Source organism: Leptonychotes weddellii, chromosome 10 (assembly GCF_054177405.1).
Source record: "Leptonychotes weddellii isolate Sample4059 chromosome 10, ASM5417740v2, whole genome shotgun sequence".
Lineage (NCBI taxonomy): Eukaryota > Metazoa > Chordata > Mammalia > Carnivora > Phocidae > Leptonychotes > Leptonychotes weddellii.
In genome coordinates, this window is record NC_138378.1 from 31,428,962 (window position 1) to 31,446,268 (window position 17,307).

The following is a 17,307-nucleotide window of genomic DNA, read 5'->3' on the forward strand; positions in this document are numbered from 1 at the left end:
GATCCAACAGCTACTACTGTTGCTTGCAACACTTTTCCTTGAGATTTTTCTGGAAGCATAATACCTCCTTTGGTTACAGTTTCAGCTGCGCTCCTTTCAACTAAAACTCGGTCAAAGAGGGGAAGAAACTTTCTAAACGCCTGCCCTGCCATGACGCCGACCGCCGCAGTTGGTACTCTGCTCTGGAGCTGCCGCCTCTTGCAAGGAGACCCGCAGTACCTCCAATGTTACTTTTGAGGTGGGAATGAAGACAGAACAAAGAGGCTGACACAAGGTCTAATTGAGAGATTCTATGGAAGTGGTGATGGGGACAGGGATAGGGCATAAGCGAGAAAGTAGATGAGATTTAGGGACTCCTTGGAAATGAGGGGGTAAAACAAACTACTATTTAACTCAAGTCACTAATGGCTGTTACTCAAATACTATTGGAAATTTCCTTTTGTTATTTGTTTCCATGTCTCTGAAGCCTAGACAAAAAAGAAAACTCTACAGTTTAAGAACTTTTTTTCCTTTAACCACCAATCCCCCCATCACTGTTTATATTTTTAGAGATTAAATCATACCCACGTAGCAACGGTCTCTACTTTGGGGGAAGAATCTTTTAAACAAATGAAGTTTTCTAGTCTTCACTGCTAGGAAGTTCTTTTCCTGGGTCAGTAAATTGCAGTGCAACTAAATTAGGCAGGTGGGCAACTCAGCTGACGGTTAAGAACAACTTAGTTTGAAAAATCAGTGTGTTATACAAGTATCTATTTGCATGACTCAAACGGTCATCCTTAGAAGCAAAGGGGTCAAATTCCATCCAGAAAACAGCTAAAGAGTTTCTTAAATAGTATGTCAACCTTGAATTTGAAAAGTGAAGCTAACAATTGTTGACTCTGTCATAGAATTTATATTTGGGACTGAAGGTGTGAGTGAGTGAGCTCATGCCCATCCTCCCTCCCTCCTTCTCTAACTTATTAAAGGAGTGATGGAAACAACGCTTGGATAAAGGCTTCTTGATTCAGTTGGACAGTAGGGAAATGGATGCTTGGGATTGTGAACCAGCGCTTTATAGGAAAAATAAAGGTACTCTTCACTGCTAATTTACTTTCATCAATGACCTAAGTGGCAATTCCCCTGAAAACGGGCAAAGGGAAATCTCCTGACATCGGTTTTAAAATGTAAATCAAATGTGTTTCTTATACAAGCAACCAGATATTGATTTTTGCTTTTGATCATTCGGTTAATCATAATACTGAACACAGCAAGGCCATCAATGCATTTACTTTCCCTTTTCACGGGGAAATTTGCATGAACAGAAATGCTGAATCAGAGGATTGGAGAGTCAGAATGGGTTGATTAATCCAGTGCTTTGTACATTATTGAAGGTTCAAGGACTTCAAACAAAACTTTTCTTATCTACTGACATCGGATTTCGATGGGGAGCCAGAGTTTGACTCCTCTTCATTACCCTACCTAACTGCAGGGTAGTTTGCCTTGAATGACCTATAGCGAGCGCTCTTCTGAAGATTAATTAAGATATACAGGTAAAATACTGGGATGAGGATTTAATGCATCTTGTTCAGTATGTTAGCTATTATTGTAGGAGTGCAATCTGCTTTTCCTCTGATCTGTATTGTTGTTGCACAAGTAGCTAATTGCGTGTGTGTGTGTGTGTGTGTGTGTGTTGTGTGTACAACTGAGTATCACCATTCTAAAAGATTTAACTGAGCAGGCCCAAGCCTAACATTTGAGGGGGCAAAAGCACAAATGGAGTCTTAATTATTATACATTTAAATATGATAAAACAAGCTAAAAATTGTTAAACATGTTCTATCTGCCTAGCTTGACAAATACGCCTTCATAGCAACCTAGAAGACAAGTCTAAATTCAGATTTCTTGAGTTCCAGAACCCAGCCAAGCAAGGAGCACCAGCCTCCTGCCTGGTCCCCTTGCTCTTTCTACCCTAACCTCCAGCACCTGTGCGTGGACTACAATATCCTCCTGTCCCAGCTCCAGCCTCACTTCCCACGAACAGTCTTTCCTCAGCCACCCTCGGGCCCAGGAGCCTTTTGAGCAGGGAAATCCAAGACCTGGGTATGCACAGCACAGCGCAGAGGTGAAAAGGCGGCACATGGGCTCTTTGATTGGTACAGAGGGGTGTGGCTATGCAGGTACGAAGAGGTTGGGGGACAGAGCAGCTGAGCTCTTTGCAGGGCAATACCCGGCGGCGGGGGGAGGGTGGGGGGGTGAACCCTCCTAGTAATTTAAGATTTTCTCAGTCCTATTATTAGTGCAACTGAAGAACAATTTCCTTTTTTCCCTTCCATTTGCAAGTCTTTCCTCAGGGAAAAGTTTATAAATAATTATAAAAGCAACATGAACCTGAGCATGAAAGTACCCGGATAGCCACAGACATTTCCTGTTTATGACAAGAACCGTGGGAAGAATACCAACTTACCTATGGATGTTTGGTATTATGTACCAAGCTACTTGAACGGAGACCACAGTTATTCATGGTGGACCAAACTCAAACCTTACTACAGGACTTGCTAAATATAAAACAGGCTTAGACTTGTGTTGATGCCCCCGTCCATTTCCAAACTATACCTCTTGCTTCTGAGAAACTGTTTTTGGATAATCCTTCCCACTGGTTCTTATCTCACTGGAGAATGGGACCTCCCCTAAAAACTCCTGCCCATCCACAAAGATCAGGTCTGAAAAGCCCATCACTGCTGACCCTGGGCAAAAACAGCATCTCCTGGGTGAGGGACCAGCACGCACACAGTGTCCTGAACCTTGTAGGAGCTGTGATTCTACAGCTCAGATGTTCTCTGAGGAGAAGGGGAGCTGGCTGCTGTTCAACCCCACTGGCCTCCAAGTCCTGGGGTAATGGGCATTTTAATTCTGTCTTTTTTGTGTTGGTTTGGTTTTGGTTGTGTATCACCCATCTTTCTTGTTTCTTTGTTAGTAAAGGGGGCAGTGGGCCTGCTAATCTAGGTGCCCTCCCCTCCCTGATGCCCAGGGGGCTGAGTGGGGAGGAGGGGGGTGGAGGGCAAGTCCAGGTATAACTACCAGCAGACCGTGGCCTAGCCCTGAGCAGCCTATTCTTGGCTGGAGCCTGTTTCTCTAAGCACCTGATATTTAGAGCCTGGAGCTGACTAGATTCTGGTTTGCTTGCAAGCCTGTTTTTTGGTCATTGTTCTGTTTTTTGTTTGTTTGTTTTTGCCCTGTGCTCCCCCTTCCCCATTCATGGCAATTCTCTTAGCTATCTGATAACCTTCTAGTAAATTCTTTTTGCTCAAGTTAGACAGTTTCTTTCATTTGCATGCAAACTAAGAGTCATTGCTGATACACTTGGCAGAGCTCCTGACACAGAGATAATCAATGAATGTGTGTTACATAAATGATTATAACCTGAATGTGTAACACTACCATTTTTGTAAAATAATGGTTTTTCTGATTCATAAGACAGTGCTATTGACTAATTTTTTTTCTTGATATGGAAAGGTATAAAAAAGATAAAAGCAAAGCCATAATTCTACCATCCAGACATGGCCTAACTTTGTTTTTGTTCCAGCTTTTACGTACCTATAGGATATTTCCATCTCATGAAACACACATCATTGCGGACTGGCTTATTTCTACTTAAAATGAAGTTGTTCCACATCATTACATAATCTTTGAAATGATCACTTTTAATATCTCCATAATTTTCTATTATTTAGGGACCTTAAAATACCTTTAATGAGCCCCCCAATTTTTAGTTTTAAAGGGTAATTTTTTCTATTGTTTTTGCCTGCATCTAATTCCTCAGCAGAGACTAAAATTAAAATTAAAAGCCAGAGAAATGATTGTGTCAAATAATATGAACTTTGAAAATATTTGTCAAAGGCTTTTAAAACTGTCCTCCAAGAAGATTGTATCATGTGATTATCCCACCAGCAGTAATGAAAATGTCCTTCTCACTGCATCCCTCCTGGTACTGAGTATTTCTATTTATATATATATACATATATGCATACATATTGCTTGTTTAATACATGAAACATGGCATCTCATTTTTGTCTGCATTTGCATTTCTGTGGTTAATAGTAAGAATTATTTATTAAATATGTGAATTAGCCTTTTTATTTCATCCTTTCAAATCATTTCTTCAGATAATTGGACAATTCTATTGGGGTGTTATTTTCTACTTACTGATATGCAAGAGTTCTTCAGTGCAATTATTCTATTAACTGTTCTGTCATGCTTGCTGTATTTTTCTCCATGATTATTTTCTGCTTTAAACTGTATATTTTTGCATACGAAAGTTTAAAATATATTCAAAGCTATCTTCTGCTCTGCCATTCTTTGCATTAATTCCTAAGTATTTTCTTCTGGCTTTGTTTCTCACCTGCCAGATCAACTTTCCAATATGTTTGGAATTTAGTGAATCGTGTAAACAGAGGTTCTTAGTTGAAGGTTTTCTACCTACTTGGCATGGTGCCTTGGTTTTGTCTAATACTTCTCACTGTTTCAGAATGCTTCTGTTTCCCAAAACTACCTGAGCCTGTTTTCAGGCTACTCTATTCCAGTGAGCTATCTATTGATTCCTCCACCAGAACTACACGTCTACAATGTCATTCAATGACCAGATTTTTATTTCTATAAGGGTAACCCGCCGCCACATGTTCTTTAGCAAAATCTTCTTGACTAGAGTCCTGTAGTATTCTTGTGGATTGATGTTAGAATCATTTCATCAAGTTTCCCCAAATCCCAAAGCAATAAAACTGTGTGACTGATTGTGGAAGAGTAACTACTTCATATCTTTCTACCCTAAGAATAGTATGTTTTCATTTGTTCATTTCTTATTTTATGTGTTTGAGTAAAATTTTACAGCTTTCTAAACAAGTCTTTAGATGCTTATTATTCCCAAGTATTTTACATACATTTCCTATTTTTCTTAAGTTTATATTTTTGTAGATTTAGGAACAAAATCCTTCTCTATTTTATTTTGTAGTCGGTGAACACTGGCATTTTGGTGTAGCCACTAATTTTTAAACATGAATTTTATAACTAACCATCTTACTGAAACAGAAGTTTCTTTACGTTTTAGTTGACTCAGTTGTGTATCACTTTTACACAAAATCAAGACACAATGTCCGATATTTTGTTACTTAGGTGAAAAGTTATACTTAAAAATACGCATTAAATATTTTTTTATAAAAGCACTTTTCATGAAATAAGATTACATGATATTGAGGCCATCCTAGAAATCCAAAATTTAACTTTGTAGTCCTGCATTGAACCACATTCTTTTTCCCAGGGTACTCAGTCTTGCTTTTCAAAACTACCCAGAAGTGCCCTGAACGAGACATGCAGTCACTTCTCACTTGGATTAAATAAGACAAATAAAAACAATTCAACAGCTGATTAAGAATTTTGACAACTGTGAAAGACAAAGAAACACACCAGGAACTTGCTCTTGTATAAAGAGCAGTTTGTCTCGTATTTTAACCCCAGAGACAGTAGGCAGAATGACTTTTTAAAGTAGAACAGGGCGCACCTGGATATAGTCAAAAAACAATTGCATGCTCTTCTGTATAGGAGCAGATTCCTTTTTCCACAGATAAGCCCAAGTTTCCTATTTTTAAAGATAAGGATAATAGTATCTACTAATTATTAATTCATGAAGTATTTATCGTGCATCTGATTTGGGTTCTGTGTTACTGGGAAAGACTGGAGGACTATCTCTAGTAATGAGTCGGGATAGGGACTGAGGAGAAGCTGGTTATAACAGAAGCACGATAAATGTTATTACTGCACATTATTATTTATTATTAATCTCTAGAAGGCTAAAAGTCTAGTTCCCCATTGTCCCCCTAAGGCCTACCATGGCAAATATAAATGTCCAATAGGCATTTGTGAAATGTTTGTTGACTGACTGATGTGTTTTTACAAAAACATCAGTTGCTAGAAAATATTTTGACTCAATTCTTAACTGCTTGCTTAAAACCAATTCTTAGAAGATGCATTTGTTAAAGCCAAGAATACTCCTCTTTTGAAATCAGAATGAGTTTCTCAATTGCTCTTTTTATACAAGTTAGTAAAAAAAAAGTTTCTAAAAAATCAGATCTTTAAGTTGGCACAGAAAAATGCTGTAAGAGTATTCATTCCTTCACTCATTCGCCAATATTGAACATCTTCTACATGCAAGACACAAAACAAATGGCCAGTAGAGTTTACAGACATTAAACAGTCAAACAAATAAATAGGAAATTGCAAATTGAGGTAAGTGCTATGGAAGAAAATTAGAAGGGTGATAAGGAGAATGGGGCTGCTGGGGAAGAAAGACCAAGGAGGCCCGAAGGATGAGTACAGTTTGTATTGGCAAAGTATTAGGGGAAGTGCTTGGGATACTCAACAGAGAGGAGGTCAGTGTTAACAGTAGCAAGAGGGGATGCCCAAGATAAGGCTGGCTAAGTACCCAAGGCTCAGACAGTCTCTGGAACCCATCCCAAGTATGTGAATGCATTTTATGCAAGAAACTGACACAATCTTATCTGCTCTAGAAGAATGATTGGAGGGACCAAGCAAGGAGCCAGGGGTCTTGCTAGAAAGTAATGCTAGTGATCCAGGAGAGAGATGATGACTTGAGGTTTGATGGTGTGGTGGTAGGGATAGAAAGAAGAATCTGTCAATAGATATATGTAAAAGACCAAATTTATGTAACTTTGGGGTGATTTGGGATATAGAGGGCACAGGGAATGAAGGTGTCAAAGACGATTCTCGAGTCTGGCTAAAGCAACACCATGGACAGTGGGGCTATTTACCAAGCTAAGAAAGATTGGAAAGGTATTACGATTGGGGTGTTTTTGTTGCTCTTGTCATTTTTCTTGTTCAATTTGATTTTATGTTGTTTGCATTGTGTCAGTGGGGTAGAAAGAGAGGAGGCAACATTAACGAACCCCATTGGGATAGGGTATGTCAGGTAGGTCACCTGTAGGAGACGGAGATCCTGGATCAGCTGGGTTTCCAGATAAGTGATATTTGTCTAGTACCTGTGAATGCTGCTCTTCCTTACCATGGTTGGGAAACATCAAATATGTTAGCTGGATTAAATAACCTTGAAAGTCTTTTCCAAACACATAATACTCTACTCTAATTCATATGCTGAAATAATCAGGCCATTAAACACAGATCACAGGCATGTTGACATACTGGGCTGAATAGCGTCCTCCCAAAATTCATGCCTAACCAGAACCTATAAATGTGACCTTATTTGGAAACAGGATCTTTGCAGATATAATCAAGATGAGGTCATACTGAATTACAATGGACCCTAAATTCAATCTGAATAGTATCCTTATAAGAAGGGGGAACTTAGCCATGTGAAGAGGGAGGCTGGAATTGGAGCTATGTTGCCACAAGCCAAGGAACACCTGGGGCCACCACATGCTGGAAAAGGGCAAGAAAGGATCCTCCCTGAGAGGCTTCAGAGGGAGCAGGGCCTTGTCTACACCCTGATTATGGAGCTCCGGCCTCCAGAACACTAGAGAATAAATTTTGTTTTGAGCTACCTGGTTTTTGGCAATTTGTTATGGCAGCTCTAGGAAACTAACAGTTGGAGAGTTAGATCACTTGTTTGGGGCTGACTAGCATTAACACAGGGAATACAGTATAGGGTAAATAAATATCCATTTCCCTTCCTCTTCTAAGGGTCACCACCATTTTCCTGGTGGTTTATGAGTAATCCACACACCTACCCATTTAGGTAAGTCTCTCTGTCCCCAGGATTGTATTACAGGGGAGGAAGCGGAGACTCCGAGAAGTTAAATAGCTTGCCCAAGATCACAAAGCTAAGAATGGAGGAGTCAGAGCCCAAACTCCGCTGTCTCATCACCAAGATACCACGCCCCTAACACCCGCCTCTCACACCTGCAGCGTTGAAGCAAACTCTGACAAAGGAGAGGCGCTGCCAAACTGTGTTTTCAATGCCTGCCATTAACACTCACATTTATTAGCAGAATACCGAGTTGCAGGCACCTAGTATAATCAATCTTTACCCCTTCCCAGAGGAACACAAAAATCTTATTTAAGACCAATACTATCAATAAACTTGCCAACAACTCTATTGCTTCCATTAGCAGTGCTTCTGCTTTGCACATATGTATTCCAAGTCAAGGTATTACCATCAGATTGGACATTTATGACTTTAATTTACTTAAATGCATTTTCCTCAAGCACTCCCCCATTTCATTTTGATGATACTGACTCATTCTTACCACCTAAGGAGACCATAAGAATAGATACTCCAAGTATGGAGGAAAGTGTCTCTAAACTTCATGGTCACAGATGTCCATCCTTTAAATTCTAAAGTAAAAAATAAAAGCATATTCTAAATTTATCTCCCTTCCTTAACTCAGTGAGTTGTGAATATAACAGATACAAAATTTAAGGTGGCAGAACTGTTATTCTGGGGTGCCAGTTTCATAGAATTCTAGTGTAGGAGGGGTCTTTCAAGAGTGTCTTGTCCATCTGGACTCAGGTAAGAGAGATTGTGTCTACATACCACCAAACTCCAGAAGAGACAAGGGAGGTGCTGAGAGATTTTGTGAGTTACCTAAGACCCGATGGCTATTTCTTGGTAGAACCCTGTGCAAGGTTTCCCAATTTCCCCCCAAAGTGTATTTAGCCTCCCAACCTGTCACCAGCTATTAAAGATGACACTTGCCCCTGGCTTACTGCCAACTTCTCTATTAATTTGACAAAAAAAAAAAAAAAAAAAACCACCACAGGCAGCCCCAATGCTTCAAATTCCCTTAACTGATATCTAATGTTGAATAACTAGCGTCCTATGTTTAAACCTCCATCTACACACACATGGGTTCGAGAAGGGCAAACACGCTTCTCCTCCAAACCGGGCACAGATGATCTCCAGACTTTTCAAGTTTACCCTCCAGGAGGCCGACATCACACGCGATTTTGACAAGAGTTTGGAACCGAGATCCTCTTCCACGCTCTGCCCACACCCGTGCCCAGGAGAAGTTCTCTCTCTCCATTACAACCCACCAAGCGCGCGCGCGCATACACACACACACACACATTCACACATACATACACACACACACACACACACGCAAGTAACAAAGGAAAACACAGCCCCATAAGGCTCAGCTATTACATCTTCCAGTCCACACCTGCCAAGAGACAAAAACCATACGGAAATCCTGCCCTGGCAATATGTGCCACACACCTGGGGAGAAACAGGCACCCTGGCACCCCCCTGGGCGTGCGCGGCTGTATACACAAAGAACCGGTGCGGGGCTTGCTAGCGGTCCGGGAGACCAGCGCACTCCCAGAACTGGTATCCGGGGGTCTCCCCCGCGCCCTCTCGCCCGGCAGAAAGGAACTATCCTTTATTTGACCCGCAGAGAGCCCAAGCTGGATGGCAGCGCATGGGGGGTGGGGGCGGTCCCCGGATCCCTGCCCTGCAGCCCGCCGGTCCCCAGCCTCTGGCATCTCCTAGGCGATGCACAACCGCGCGCTGTCAGATGCCCGCTTCGCATCCTCTGCCGGCAAAGCGAGATGCCCGGGGTCCGAGCCGTGCTCATCCACGCAAGCGCCCCTCCCTGCGCCGCTACCCACCCAGGCAGCCCAGCCAGGCACGCCTGCCTACCTGGTGGCTGGCTGTCAGCGCAGCGGCAGCGCCTCCTCCGCTTCTCCTCCGCCGCGGCTACATCGCTCAGAGCGCCATGTTCCCGGTCTGGGCGGGCGCTCGGCGGGCGCACGCCGGGCAACTACTACGGGCTGGGTAGGGGCAATGGGGGCGGGGGCCAGAGGGAGGGGGTGGGAGGCAGAGCCGCGGCTTTCTACTCTCCACCCAAGCCTCCCCCAGCTACTGAGCATGCCCAGCTGCCCGGCTTCGCCCCTAGGAGGACTTTCCACGAGCGCACGCAGCTGTTCCGGGTTTTCGCGGCAGCCGGCGGGAGGCAGGCAGTAGCAGCTGCGGGGGGGGGGGGGGGCGGCCGCGGGGGAGGGTCGGGGGAGTGTCTCCACTCTGCGGAGCCCCGAGCCGGAGAAGGCAGCCCCTTGCCAATCCAGTCACCCAGTCGCCGTATCCCCGCGCCGGGCAGCTCCTGCACGCCCCCTCCGCACACACTGGGGGTTCGCAGAAATTTTGTGCAGGACCAATGCGGGGCTGAGCTTTGCTAAAGAGGAGAGCATAGAGGCGGGGGGAGGCGGGGCTGAGAAGCAGATCCTTCCGCTAACCTCCTTGCTGCCACCTGGACCCGTGCTTCTCAAACTTCAGTGTGTCATAGGATTAAAATGCAAATCCAGGTGCCTCAGATTCTACAAGCTAAACAAGCCCCCAGGTGATGTTGTTGCCGATGGTCCTCTGACCACACTGAGTAGGAAGAATCTAGAGAACACCCCTCTATGACCTCTGTGTGGCCATCCTTCAATAAACCAGCCCAGAAATGGTCTGTGGCATCCACAGAGGCGCCTCCTGCGTACAGATGGTGCGGTGGCTAGTAAGGGAAAGTTCCCCCCCCTCCCCAACACACACACACACACACACACACACACAACTGGGTTGCTGTGCAGCCCTGGAAGAAATCACACTAGGGCTGGGCTCTGAGCACCCAGCACAAACTAGCGACTTTCTGACTTAGAATTTGAGGCTTAGGGGAACAATGGGTTCCTGGACTTCTCCATGCTCATTTTGCTAGTTGGCTAGCAAACTAGTTGCTGCTTGAGTTGCTCACCTCAAGTCTGAACCAGTCTCCCTTGGCTGTCCCCTGCCTTTCCTGAGCTGGGACAAAAACTCAGACCGGGCATCCAAGTGCCGAATTTATTATACACGCCACGGTAAGGCTGGGCTTGCCCAATGAAGAAGACTGACAGATTGTGACAAGAGGAGGACGTTTATATACCAAGAGATGACAGGGCTTTCTGATGAGTGATGTTTGGGCTGAAGCTTGCAATGATATCTTGTGGTTCATATTAAATCCCCTAGTTGTCCACTCCCTTCCCAACTTCTGAAGGCTCCACGCATTGTCAAGAATATTCACTGTCCATGCCAGAGTGAGAGAGAAACATTCGCAAAACCAGTCATGAGTTTCCAACCTTGGAAATAAAGTTCTACCCTTGTCTGTCCTTAGCTGCCCCAACAATATTTTCATGAGCTACTGATATGGTATCTGATTCCATTACTGCATAGCAGATTAAAAAGAAGGGTTTGTATCTATGTACCCTATTATACTCAACTCTAAACAGTTTTATAGTTAATGGTACAGTATTTATCATTTCTCTCTTGCTTGTTTTCCATTCATTCAGTACCCTCAATTCAGTACCAATAGCTGTGGTATCAAAACAGGAACCATAGGGCCCCTGGGTGGCTTAGTCGTTAAGCGTCTGCCTTCGGCTCAGGTCATGATCCCAGGGTCCTGGGATCGAGTCCCACATCAGGCTCCCTGCTTGGCTGGAAGCCTGCTTCTCCCTCTCCCACTCCCCCTGCTTGTGTTCCTTCTCTCACTGTCTCTCTCTGTTAAAAAATAAATAAAATCTTAAAAAAAAAAAAAAGGAACCATAGGATAAATGTGTAATTACTTTTCTTCTTCAATACTCCTATGTACAAAGGAGAAATATGTCCTGGTATATCATGCCTTGTTTTTCTGTTTAAAGGAATAGGAGTCTCTAAGTCTTCCTCTTAACTCTCTAAGCCACACACATAGGCCTAACTATACACCCACCACCCCCACTCCCACCATTATTTACATAAGTATTTTCTATTTTTGACCTTCTTGTATGTGTGCTTGCACAGATACAAGAGCTAGAAACTATTTTCATAGAGGTATTATTTGTGATTGCTATCAATTAGAATTTTGCTTTGAAATACTGAACTTTAATCACAGGAAAAAAGTCTTACCTGTTAAAGCTTACATTTGTGTGGTTGTTTCAACAATTGAATATTATGATTTTTTTTAAAGATTTTATTTATTTATTTGAGAGAGAGAATGAGAGACAGAGAGCATGAGAGGGAGGAGGGTCAGAGGGAGAAGCAGACTCCCTGCCGAGCAGAGAGCCTGATGCGGGACTCGATCCCACGCCTCCAGGCGCCCCTTGAATATTATGATTATTGATAGTTGTCTCAAATTCATTAAGGAGTTATGCAAGGTAAACTTTATAAATGAATAATAATACTATTTCTGGACATACTGCATTGCATTAAGGCCTGGGGGTTTCTTTTTATATAATATCATTTCTTGAGAGTTTAGCAGGCAGGGTGTTGATTAAGGACCAACAGGTGTGGGTGGGAAGTACAGGAAGCAGGAGTGTACAGAGGTAGAAGTCAAGTTATGATGCAGGCCAATGAGTCTTGGCCAGCCCTCTAGGGAACTCTGGAGCTAGGATGACCCTTCAGAGTTGTCAAGAGTTGGTTTGAGCTGTCCAGTCCTTTATATATGAACATTAATCATTTGGCTGTATTGGAATGGGCATGAACTTGAAAACAAAGCAGCTCTCTGAAGTTGAGGCAGTGCCTGAAGAAGAGAACAGCTGAAGGCCATCTGCCAGCAGTAGTCCCTGCAGCTGGGGTAACAGGTCCTTCACCTAAGAGGGATCTGGGTAGAACATCACTTTGTCCACCACACTAATAGATTGATCGAATACAGCACTTTTGAATACACAAAGTAGGCCTGCACCGATTTGTCAGAGGGATTCAAAAACTTTATTTTTAAATAATAGAATTTTTCCATGGCTCAGAGATTTAAAATTTGGAAAATAACCTATAATCAGCAATTGGGAGTTGTTGAAGGCAGTCATTGAGAGGATGTGACTTTTGGTTGACCCACAATCTGGACCTGGGCAATCAGAGACTCCTTGCCCCCTCCCCTGTCCTTAGAATGTACATTCGGCCCCACCATTCCCATAGGAGCCAGTTTCAAGGACATAACCTTAGAGGGTAATGTATTGTTGGGTTCACCTGCTGAATACGTGACTTAACCCAATTAAGGCCTCTGTAAACTTCTAAGATTCTGGTGGGTAGGTGTGGAGATCTTATCTTGCACCACCTAAGACAAGCCTCACATGTAAATTCCCTTGCTTATTAAAATTGCTAGCTACCAATCTGGAGTGGTCTTTCTTCATTCTCTCCTTGCGCTCCGTGTGTGGGGACCAGTTTCAGATTTCACCCAGGAACCTCCTGAGTTTACAAACTAAAAAGAATACATTTTCTTTCTCTCCCTCTCTTTTTTTAAATGATTTATTTATTTATTTTAGAGAGAGAGAGAGGGAGAGCACATGTGAGCAGGGGGAGGGGCAGAGGGAGAGGGAGAGGGAGAGAATCTCAAGTAGACTCCCCCCAGAGCACAGAGCCCAACTCCAGGCTTGATCCCAAGACCCATGAGATCTTGCCATGAGCTGAAATCAAGAGTCTGTCGCTTAATTGACTGAGCCATCCAGGCCCCCCAGGAGTATATTTTCTATTTAATTATCTGGCTCCATACATTTTTTTGTATGTGAAATGATTAATTATGATCTCTTGAGTTGATATGTATTCATTCCCTAACATTTTTTTTTAAAGATTTTTTTTTAATTTATTTGACAGAGACACAGCAAGAGAGGGAACACAAGCAGGGGGAGTGGGAGAGGGAGAAGCAGGCTTCCCGCCCAGCAGGGAACCCGACGTGGGGCTCAATCCCAGGACCCTGGACCATGACCTGAGCCAAAAGCAGGCACTTAATAACTGAGCCACCCAGGTGCCCCTCATTCCCTAACATTTAAGACATGATTTTATCCACTGTCAGAATCTGTATTTGTGCTTTTTAATTTTTTTTTTAAAGATTTTATTTATTTGACATAGAGAGAGACAGCGAGAGAGGGAACACAAGCAGGGGGAGTGGGAGAGGGAGAAGCAGGCTTCCAGCCAAGCAGGGAGCCCAATGTGGGGCTCGATCCCAGGACACTGGGATCATGACCTGAGCCGAAGGCAGATGCTTAATGACTGAGCCAGCCACCCAGGCGCCCCTCATTCCCTAACATTTAAGACATGATTTTATCCACTGTCAGAATCTGTATTCGTGCTTTTTAATTTTTGAGGGGGGAGAGAGCAGTTAAATAATAACTAGAAGTGTGTATTTTTCAATATAATAAAGCCTACTGGTGAATATTTCATGAGAAACTAATCCCAACCAACCTTATTAACACAAAAAAACTGAAAAGATGCATATGAGGGATTGAGAACTTGGTAGATTGTTTGAGAGGGATGTTTAAGACCACACTGTGGAGTCAAGGTTCAGAATACCCCAGCTTACTTCCCCCCTCAGCCATGCTATTCATCAGCAAATAGCTAGAATCCCTCAAAGATTCATCACAATTATAAAGGAACCAGCATAGACTCCAGAAAGAAACAGGACACTTGCTCAGATAACAGAGGAGGGACACAACAAGGGGTGGAAATGAATGTTTCAAGGAACATAAACAAAAAGCATAAGAGAAAAATTCACCTGAAGGAGAATTACCCCCAGGAAACAGAACAAAAATCAGATAAAAATTTCTCCAAAGTTCTAAAAAGTTAAAGATTATATGATCTGACAAAAAAAATTTTTTAAAGAAATACAAGGATTTAAAGAAGAAACAATATGACCAGAAATGAAAGGGACCCTGGCAGAGTTTTGGCGTGCGGGGGGAGGCGGGGGGGAGGGGGGAGAAGTCATTAAACAACTCAAAAAGTAAAAGAATAGGAAATGAGAATAAACACAACTGAAACCCAGTGATAGAACTTAGCTACCACATACACACAAACACAAAAAGTATAAAACCAATCATAGGAAAATTATATGGAAGTCAAACAAAGGAGATCCAACACATGTACACAAAAAGGCTTGCACCAGCTTGCAAGAACTCCTAACTCCATTTTTGGTAACAACATTGATAGCTTGAAATCAACCATTGTGGGAGTTTTTACAGCATATAAATCGACAAACAATACATATCAGAAGTTTTTGTTTATCTGTTGTCATTTACCAGCATACCAACCACTTTTTACAACCTGTGCTGTAAAAAAAAAAAAAAAAAGGCAGAATAAAATAGAATAGAAAAATTAATCAAAGATATGATAGAAGCTAATTTCTTGAAATAGAATCTTAAATCTTCTGAACAAAAGGACACAGTTGAAATATACTCTGGTGAAGGTATCGAATTTCAAAGACAAATAATCTTTGGTGCATCCAGGCAGAAAAGGCAATTTTCATACAAGAAAAAGGAAATCAGGCTACATTTAGATTGCTTCGCAGCATCATAAAATGCCTGGAGGAATGTTCTGAGTGAAAGAAACAATGACCCAAGGATGACTATTTTGCCTAACCAGGCTGTTCTTCAGCTTTTCGAGACAGCAGTTAATTGTTCTCAAACAACAAATCAAGATATATAGCACATTTAAACCTTTAAAAACAAATTCTACTTGACCATGACATTGACTCAACCAAGAGATAAATTTAAAAAACAAATCTTAAGAATGGTGAGGTCATGGTCAAATGTGATGATGACAATTATATCTGTTTTTAAATAAATCTGAGACTAAAAACTATGTTTGGGAGCTTTAAAAAAGAACAAATATTACAAACCTTGGCAATATAAATGTTTTTGTGTAATTTACTAAATACAGATAGAGGGGAGATAGAGGGGATAGATAGAGGGGAGTTATGAGGAGGTTAAGTACATTTTCCTCAACAAAAAGTCAATGGATATTATAAATATTGAAGCACATAGTTACATATGCTGCATATATAACTGATATATATATATTTATATCTTACAAAAACCCACCTCTAATCTCACTGTGCTCTTTCACAGTCTTTTTTTCTTTTTTTTTTAAATTTTTATTTATTTATTTGACAGAGAGACACAGTGAGAGAGGGAACACAAGCAGGGGAAGTGGCAGAGGGAGAAGCAGGCTTCCCGCGGAGCAGGGAGCCCGATGCGGGGCTCGATCCCAGAACTCCGGGATCATGACCTGAGCCGAAGGCAGACGCTTAACGACTGAGCCACCCAGGTGCCCCTCACAGTCTTTTTTTCTTATCTTTAAAGGAATAGTTTAGAAACTTACTTCTCTTATGAAAATAACTTTTTTTCTGTGAAATTAACATTTTTTCTGAAGTTTAGAAAACACTGCAGGAAGATTTTTGTTCCTTATCCTTTTATTTTTAAATTTAATTTTAGTAAGATTGAATATAATTTGGTTTTAAAATAACATGAGTGGTACCACCCATATATGAAAAAACATACCTTTCAGTTTATTTTCATTATAACCTTATACTTGTATTTCTCTCTCTAGAGGAAGATTTGTGGAATCTTATAAACCAAGGGATATTTCTGATGGAAAGATTTTGGTTGATTATTTATTCTCTTCTCCACATTTTTCAGAATGGCTTGAAATTTTTAATAATGAATATATATATTTTAAAAACAAGCCGTTGTTCTTTTCAAAAAATTTCAAAACATAATGCCTTTCTGTGACGTACTAAAACATTACAAAATATACAAATTGAATCAAAATAGATCATTAAAATCAGCCTGGATTGCAATGACTCATTTAGACAAAAACAAAGAGAAATCACAAATCACCAGTATTGGGAATGAAATAGGGGATATAACTGCAGTATCTAAATGGGGTGAGTCTCCCCATGGGACTGGGGACCCAAATGTGGGGAACGATCTGGTGGAGGCCAGTGGCTCGGTCAGTGAAAGGATTCACCTGAGGCAGAACAAAGGAGATAGCAGGGTTTTTTTTATTATTATGTTATGTTAGTCACCATACAATACATCATTAGTTTTTGATGTGGTGATCCACGATCCATTGTTTTCGTATAACACCCAGTGCTCCATGCAGTACGTGCCCTCCTTAATACCCATCACCGGGCTAACCAATCCCCCTTCCCCCCTCCCCTCTAAAACCCTGTTTGTTTCTCAGAGTCCATAGTCTCTCATGGTTCATCTCTCTCTCCGATTTCCACCCCCTTCATTTTTCCCTTCCTTCTCCTAATGTCTTCCATGCTATTCCTTATGTTCCACAAATAAGTGAAACCATGTGATAATTCACTTTCTCTGCTTGACTTATTTCACTTAGCATAATCTCCTCTAGTCCCATCCATGTTGATGTAAAAGTTGGGTATTCATCCTTTCTGATGGCTGAGTAATATTCCATTGTATATATGGACCACATCTTCTTTATCCATTCATCTGTTGAAGGGCATCTCAGCTCTTTCCACAGTTTGGCTATTGCAGACATTGCTGCTATGAACATTGGGGTGCATATGGCCCTTCTTTTCACTACATCTG

General features: G+C 42.0%; 1 protein-coding gene across 2 annotated transcripts in view; it reads right to left on the bottom strand.

Annotated features, from left to right (window-relative positions):
• Window positions 1-17,307, bottom strand: part of PAK5 (p21 (RAC1) activated kinase 5) — a 298,952-nt gene that overhangs the window by 211,182 nt on the left and 70,463 nt on the right. The window contains exon 1 of one of the 2 annotated variants that reach the window (XM_081833215.1): window positions 9,644-9,787. The exons of the other annotated variant lie outside the window; for it this stretch is intronic. The gene's annotated coding sequence lies outside the window, so the exon portion shown is untranslated. Of the gene's footprint in view, window positions 1-9,643; window positions 9,788-17,307 lie in introns of those variants that run through there. 2 annotated transcript variants of the gene reach the window in all.